The 7962-nt window shown below is 27.9% G+C and overlaps 1 non-coding gene across 1 annotated transcript; it reads right to left on the bottom strand.

The window, feature by feature from the left end:
* Positions 1 to 7471: 7471 nt before the first annotated feature.
* Positions 7472 to 7544, bottom strand: TRNAE-CUC. The gene has a single exon. It is a non-coding gene; the product is annotated as a tRNA-Glu (tRNA).
* Between the last annotated feature and the right edge of the window lie 418 nt (positions 7545 to 7962).

Below are 7962 nucleotides of genomic sequence, written 5' to 3'. Positions count from 1 at the left end.
TTTGGGGCCGTTGCAGGGGATCAAGTTTTTTATGGCTCATATTTGCAGAGCCTCATTAAGGTAACCAAGGAGTACAATTTCCTCCATATCCTATATACCCTGATTATGAGCCTACAAAAGTTTAGGATAGCGGTGATTCAGAGGATGAGGAGTAGAACTGAGAGATATATTTTTTGATTGTAATATGATATGAACTATGTGGTTCGGGCTTGCTACATTTGCATCTGTGTGTTGAATTGAACTATGTGATATCGTTTTGACTTATATATTTAAGTAAGAATTGTGATGTGATGTGTTTTAATGTTTTGGACTTGAGACATGTATGTATGTTTACTTGTTTAGATATTGTGATGTGTAAGACTTTTATGTTTAATTATATTTTAATGTTTGTGTTAGTGAGTATTTTGTTTAAAAATTTTAGAGTACTAAATGTTGTGAGTTTTGTGATTTAGTTAGTTTAGAACTTAAACATAATTCTATGTCTTTTGTAAAGTTTAAAATCTTTCTAGCATAAATCTTAAATTTGAAACTTAGGAAACTGCTACCATGTATTTTTCTTTTATCATGTTTGTGAGTTTGTTTTTATGTTGAGATTGTGAAGTCAAGTTAGTATGTTAGTTTGCTTTTATATTTATACCCACTGTTTAGAAGTCTATTGAATCCTACATATTGAATTGAAATGAAAATATTAGAAAATTTGATCAAAATTAATTTTACTTTTATTTTTAGTTTTATACTTGTATCATTAGGGTATAAAAATTCTTGTAAGCATGTTATTCTTATTTTCATTCATGCTTATATATTTTTGATGCTAAACTGTTTAATCTGATAAAAAAATTAAGTTTAGTGGGGATGAAAATATTTTCAAACCTTTAATTTTATTTATGCTCAAATGAACTACAAGTGAATTTGATTTGAAAAGAAAATTTGATCATCTATATAAAGTTATATTAGGGAAGTAAAATTTGATTTTAGAAATGAGTAAGAGAATTTATTTCAAATTTAGAGAAATGAAGAAAAACTTTAAGTTAAAAGTTTTTAGTGTAGAAAATGCTTAATATAAGTAACTATCCTAACAAAGAAATATTGTATTTTTGAAACTTTTAGAAATTTAGACTTTAATTTTTAATACTTAAATTTCTTTTATTAAAAATAATTTTCAAAGCTATTATTATATTTATAAGTAAAAGTTTTGTATCAAGACTTTGCTTTAGGAAAGTAAAAGTAGAGTTCAAAATTATTAAAGGTCTATCCAGATATAGTAATCTTGCCTAAAAAAATGAAAAAGAAAAGAAAAAGGAAAAGAAAGAAGAAGAAAAAGAAAAAACAAAAAGATATAAGGGCGGAGAAGCTTGAGGATTAATGTTTAATCAAAAATTGGTTCTACATTTGATCTTCTTAAAGTATAAGACTTGAGAAAATCTTAAGCTTATAGATTTTATATAGTAAGTAAACTTATTCTTAATAAAAATTTTTAAGTGGAGATAATAAAAAAACTAAATTCTAAATATGGATGACTTACAATATTTCTGAATTAGATAGGAACTCAGATTTTCATCTTTCTTAACATTAAAAATTTCTAAACTTTAGATTGGTCTTATTTACTGAATATTTTTTTCTAAATTGGAATACTATATTTCTAAATCTAAATTTTAGTAACTCCTTAAGAAACTCATATACATATCATACACATTTAGTTTTAAAGATTAAAGGATCACTTGAGGACAAGTAACATTTTAAGTTTGGGAAATTTTAATATGTCTATAATATATAGTGTTTTTAGACACATTTTTAGACCTATTTTTGAGATATTAAGTGTTAATAGAAGGTATTTTTGTGTTTTATTTTCAGGTATAGGTAAAAAAGTGAAAAATGCTTAAAGGAGTGAAAAAGGATCAAATTTGGAGCAAATAGGTGAAAAATGTGCAAAAGTGATTTCGCGACTAAGCGCCAGTGCGCCTAAGGGCCAGATCCGACGCTTAAACGTTGGGTAAACAGAGAAGGCCACGCCTAAGAGCCAGAGGCCCTGCACTTAAGCGTTAGTGGCAGTTATTGGATGAGTAAAGTCAGTTTTTAAAAATTTTAAAGAGGTTTTTGAGGCACTTATTGGCTTAATAGGTGGTCACAACCACCACAGGCAGTTTACAACCACCACAGACAAAAATTATTGCAAAATGATGCATCTCTTGGGGAAATACATCAAATCAAGACACATTTTGAAGGGATACCTAGGAACCTTTTGAAGAATAATAAAAGAAGGAAGATTGAGACTTTCAAAAGAGTTCTAAAAAGGTCTGAAAAGGTGAAAGGTCTTGAAAGTACTAAGAAACTTTTGAAAGTTCTAAAATTGGGGAGTTAATTGGAGAGATTTTCAGGCACCACCTATTTATCCTTTTTTTTATTTTAGTTTTATATTTTATTTTAGTTTTATATTGAAGTTTTATATTGAGAGTGTTGGAAAAGAGAAGAGATTCAAAAGAATTTCAAGACTTTGGTGGAGGACTTGAGATAAGTTTTTTATCTTTTGTTTTAGACTACTACTGGTTTTAATTGAGACTTGTTGTTAGTTTGACAATAATTTTTAGTTTTAAACTAAAGTGTGGTTTTATTTTCTCCATAGATTCTGAGTAGTTTTCTTTATCTTTCTTATTAAGATGAAGTATTTAAGTGTTTGATAGAAGTTGTGGAGAGTATTGAACTTTAATGTTGGAAGAAGTTATGATGATTTAAATTCATGTACTTCATTTACTTCTTGATTTGGTCAATCCAGATGTTAAAATTTGAAATATTAAAAATTGATGTGAGAACATGTAAGAACCGGGCTGGTATTATCTCAGTCAATAATTGGAAAGAATCACATGAGGTTGTATGAATGAGAATTTAGTTCATATGATTGAGTTCAAATAAATAGGAAATATTCATTAAAGGGTGAAAAGTTAGAGGACTTTAAAATGGCAGGTTAAAGCCCCCAACTTGATTTGTTATTTTAGGTTCTGATACGAGATGTTATCCCCTAGGGTGAGGGAATCGAGGGAACTCTAGAGTGAGAGCTAGTATCTTCCCTGCCTAGCCGGTCTTCAGAACTATTCCAACTTTAAATTAGCCAACGTTCTTTATAGCATCTCTAGTAAGGGTAAAGTACATTATTGCTCCTATTTGACACAACACAGTATGCATACTTCCACAATAAAATTCATATACTTATTATTGATTCATGATAAGGAGAAAGTTACTTTCATATTTAGTATTTTTCTTCTACAAAAACTCAAGTTATCTTTTTAAGTTTGTTTTATTTTTGTAAAAATTTTAAAATTACCAAAAATATTTAAACTTTATTTACTATGAATACTTATTTTGTTTAAATAATTATTATTTTAAAAATATAAATTTTTCCAAAAAATGCATATTACATATCTTCCTTGTGGGTTCGATATTCAGATCTTAATCAAAAAGTCATATATTACTTGATAACTATACATATACTTGCCTAGTATCCCAATATACATAATTTAAAAGTTAAATTCTTATTTTTCTTCAGGATCAAGATTTTGATTTTGTTACAAAATAAAGAAATATAATTGAAAAATATAACAAAATTATTGTTATAGTGTTGCATATAAGCAGTTATCAGGGATCAATTTTTTTGTGGCATCGTTGTCGAGGATCAAGTTTTTTTTTAATATTATGTGATGTGGTTTGGACTTTTATATTTAAGTGAGAATTGTGATGTGATGTGTTTTCATGTTTTGGACTTGAGACAAGTATGTATGTTTACTTGTTTAGATATTGTGATGTGTGAGAGTTTTATTTTTAATTATATTGTAATATTTGTGTTTGTTTGTAGTTTATTTTAAAATTCTAGGGTAGTAACTATTGTGAGTTTTGTGATTTAGTTTATTTACTTATTTTGTTTAAATAATTATTATTTTAAAAATATAAATTTTTCCAAAAAATGCATATTACATATCTTCCTTGTGGGTTCGATATTCAGATCTTAATCAAAAAGTCATATATTACTTGATAACTATACATATACTTGCCTAGTATCCCAATATACATAATTTAAAAGTTAAATTCTTATTTTTCTTCAGGATCAAGATTTTGATTTTGTTACAAAATAAAGAAATATAATTGAAAAATATAACAAAATTATTGTTATAGTGTTGCATATAAGCAGTTATCAGGGATCAATTTTTTTGTGGCATCGTTGTCGAGGATCAAGTTTTTTTTTAATATTATGTGATGTGGTTTGGACTTTTATATTTAAGTGAGAATTGTGATGTGATGTGTTTTCATGTTTTGGACTTGAGACAAGTATGTATGTTTACTTGTTTAGATATTGTGATGTGTGAGAGTTTTATTTTTAATTATATTGTAATATTTGTGTTTGTTTGTAGTTTATTTTAAAATTCTAGGGTAGTAACTATTGTGAGTTTTGTGATTTAGTTTGTTTATTAGTTAACTTAATTCTCTGTCTTTTGTAAAGTTGAAAATCTTGCTAGCTTAAAGCTTAAATTTGAAACTTAAGAAACTACTACTTTGTATTTTTCTTTTATCATGTTTGTGAGTTTGTTTTTATGTTGAGATTGTGAAGTTAATTTAGTGTGTAAATTTTGTTTTATGTTTATAACCACTGTTTAGAAGTCTATTAAATCTCTACATTTTAAATTTAAATGAAAATATTAGAAAATTTGATTAAAAATAGTTTTACTCCTGATTTTAGTTTTATACTTGTATCATTAAGGTATAAAAATTCCTGTAAACATGTTATTCTTATTTTCATTCATGCTTATATATATTTGATGCTAAACTATTTAATCTGATAAAAATTTAAGTTTGGGGGGGGGGATGAAAAATATTTTCAAAACTTTAATTTTTTTTGTTCTCAAATGAACTACAAGTTAATTTGATTTGAAAAGAGAAATTAATCATGTATATGAAGTTATATTGAGGAAGTAAAATTTGACTTTAGAAATAAGTAAGAGAATTTAATTGAAATTTTAAGTAACGAAGAAAAAATTTAAGAAATTTTTTAGTGTAGAAAATGATTAATATAAGTAACTATCATTAGTAAGAAACATTGTATTTTTGAAAATTTTAGAAATTTAGACTTTTTTTAATACTTAAATTTCTTTTATTAAAAATAATTTTTAAAGCTATTATTATATTTATAAGTAAAATTTTTGTATCAAGTCATTGCTTTAGGAAAGCAAAAGTAGAATTCAAAATTATTAAACACCTATCCAGATATAGTAATCCTTGTCTAAAAAAAGAAAAAGAAAGGAAAAAGAAAAAGAAAAGAAAAGGAAAAAGAAAAAGAAAAGAAGAAGAAAAAGTGAGGAAGGAGAAGCTTGAGGATTAGTGCCTAATCAAAAATTGGTTCTGCATTTGATCTTTTTAAAGTATAAGACTATATTTTAAATTTTGAAGACTTACAATATTTCTGATATAGATAGGAAATCATATTTTCATCTTTCTTAACATTAAAAATTTCTAAGGTTTAAGTTGGTCTCATTTACTAAATATTTTTTCTAAACTTGACTACTATATTTCTAAATCTAAATTTTTGTAACTTTTAAGGAAACTCATATACATTTCATTCATATTTAGTTCTTAAAAATTAAAGTGTCACTTGAGGATAATTAACATTTTAAGTATGGGGGATTTTGATGCGCCAAAAATATATAGTGTTTTTAGACACATTTTTAGACCTAATTTTGAGATATTACACTTTAATGGAAAATATTTTTTTTGTTTTTCTTTCAGGTACAGGTAAAAAGGTTAAAAATTCTTAAAGGAGTGAAAAATGACCAAATTTGGAGCAAATAGGTGAAAAATGTGCAAAAGTGTTTTGGCGCAAGCGCCGGGTAAACAAAGAAGGTCGCGCCTAAGCGCCAGAGGCCCCACGCTTAAGCACCAGTGGCAGTTATTAGATGAGTAAATTTTGTTTTGGCAAATTTTGAAGAGGTTTTTAAGGTACCTATTGGCTTAATAGGTGGTTACAACCACCATGGATGAAAATTAATGTGAAAGGATACATCTCTAGGGGAAATACATCGAATAAAGACACATTTTGAAGAGATACCAATGCACATTTTGAAGAATTATAAAAGAAAGAAGATTGGGACTTTGAAAGAGAAGATTGGGACTAGAAGATTGGGACTTTGAAAGAGGTCCTGAAAATACTGGGAAAGTTTTGAAATTTCAAAAAATTGGGGAGTTACTTGGAGAGATTTTCAGGCACCACATATTTTTCCTTTTTTTTGTTTTAGTTTTATATTAAGAGTGTTGAAAAAGAGAAGAGATTCAAAGGAACTTCAAGAGTTTGGTGGAGGACTTGAGATAAGTTTTTATCTTTTGTTTTAGACTAATTTTGGTTTTAATTGAGACTTATTGTTGGTTTGACAATGATTTCTACTTTTAAACAAAAGTGTGGTTTTGTTTTCTCCATGGATTCTGAGTAGTTTTCTTTATGTTTGTTCTTAAAATGATAAGTATTTAAGTTTTGGATGGAAGTTGTGGAGAGTATTGATCTTTAATGTTGGAAGAAGTTGTGATGATTTAAATCCATGTACTTCATTGACTTTTTTATTTTGCCAATCTAGACATTAAAATTTGATGTGGGAACATGTAAGAACCGGGCAGATATTGTCTCAGTCAGCAATTGGAAAGAATCACATGAGGTTGTATGAATGAGAATTTAGTTTATATGATTGAGTGCAAACAAATAGGAAAATATTCATTGAATGGTGTAGAGTTAGAGGACTTTAAAGTGGCAGGTTAAAGCCCCCAACTTTAGGTTCTGATACGAGATGTTAGCCCCCTGGTGGAGGGAATCGAAGGAACTCTATTGTGAGAGCTAATATCGTCCCTTCGTAGCTGGTATTCAGAACTATTTGAACTTTAGATTAGCAAATGTTCTTTATAGCATCTCTAGTAAGGGTAACAAATATTATTGCTCCTATTTGGAACAACACAATATGCATACTTCCACAACATAATTCCTACACTTATTATTGATTCATGATAAGGAGAAAGATATTTTCCTATTTAGTGTTTTTCTTCTACAAAAACTCAAGTTATCTTTTTACGTTTGTACTATTTTTTTCAAAATATTAAGATTACCAAAATTATTTAAACTTTCTTTACGGTGAAAACGTCTTTAGTTTAATTAATTATCTTTTTAAAAATAGAAAATTTTCCAAAAAGTACATATTGCATATATTCCATGTGGGTTTGATATTCAAGTCTTAATCAAAAAGTCATATCTTACTTGATAACGATACATATACTTACGTAGTATCCCATATTTAAATATTATAACTGTATTCTTATTTGCTTCATAGTGAAAATTTTACCTAAATTTTCTTTTGGCTTTGTTGCAAAATAACGAAATATAAGTGAAAAATATAATCATAAATATTGTTATACTATTGCATAAAAGTAGTTATCAGGGATCAAGTTTTTGTGGTTCCGTTACCGAGACTTGAACCCGGGTCTCTCGGGTGAGAGCCGAGTACCCTAACCAACTAGACTACAACAGAATAACATGTTTTGGAGAGCCGAGTGAGAATTGTGATGTGATATGTTTTCATATTTTGACTTGAATATGATGTGTGAATTATTTATAAATGTGTTTTGGACGACTCAATTTATATACGGTTGCATATAAGCAGTTATCGGGGATCAAGTTTTTGTGGTTCCGTTGTCGGGACTTGAACTCGGGTCTCTCGGGTGAGAGCCGAGTGAGAGCCGACTATCTTAACCAACTAGAGTACAGCGAAATAACATGTTTTGGAGAGCCAAGTGAGAATTGGGATGTGATTTTTTTCATGTATTATGACTCTCATAAATATCTCAAAAATTTGCAATATCTCTGGTCACTTCAAATTAAGTGCTTTGTTGACCTCAATTTTGGTTGAGGTTTAGTTTTTCCTTTTTAGTAGCCTAGGGTCTAGCCAT

This window comes from Phalaenopsis equestris, unplaced genomic scaffold (genome assembly GCF_001263595.1).
Source record: "Phalaenopsis equestris unplaced genomic scaffold, ASM126359v1 Scaffold000849, whole genome shotgun sequence".
NCBI classification, from domain to species: domain Eukaryota; kingdom Viridiplantae; phylum Streptophyta; class Magnoliopsida; order Asparagales; family Orchidaceae; genus Phalaenopsis; species Phalaenopsis equestris.
This window is presented reverse-complemented; position numbering and strand designations above follow the sequence as displayed.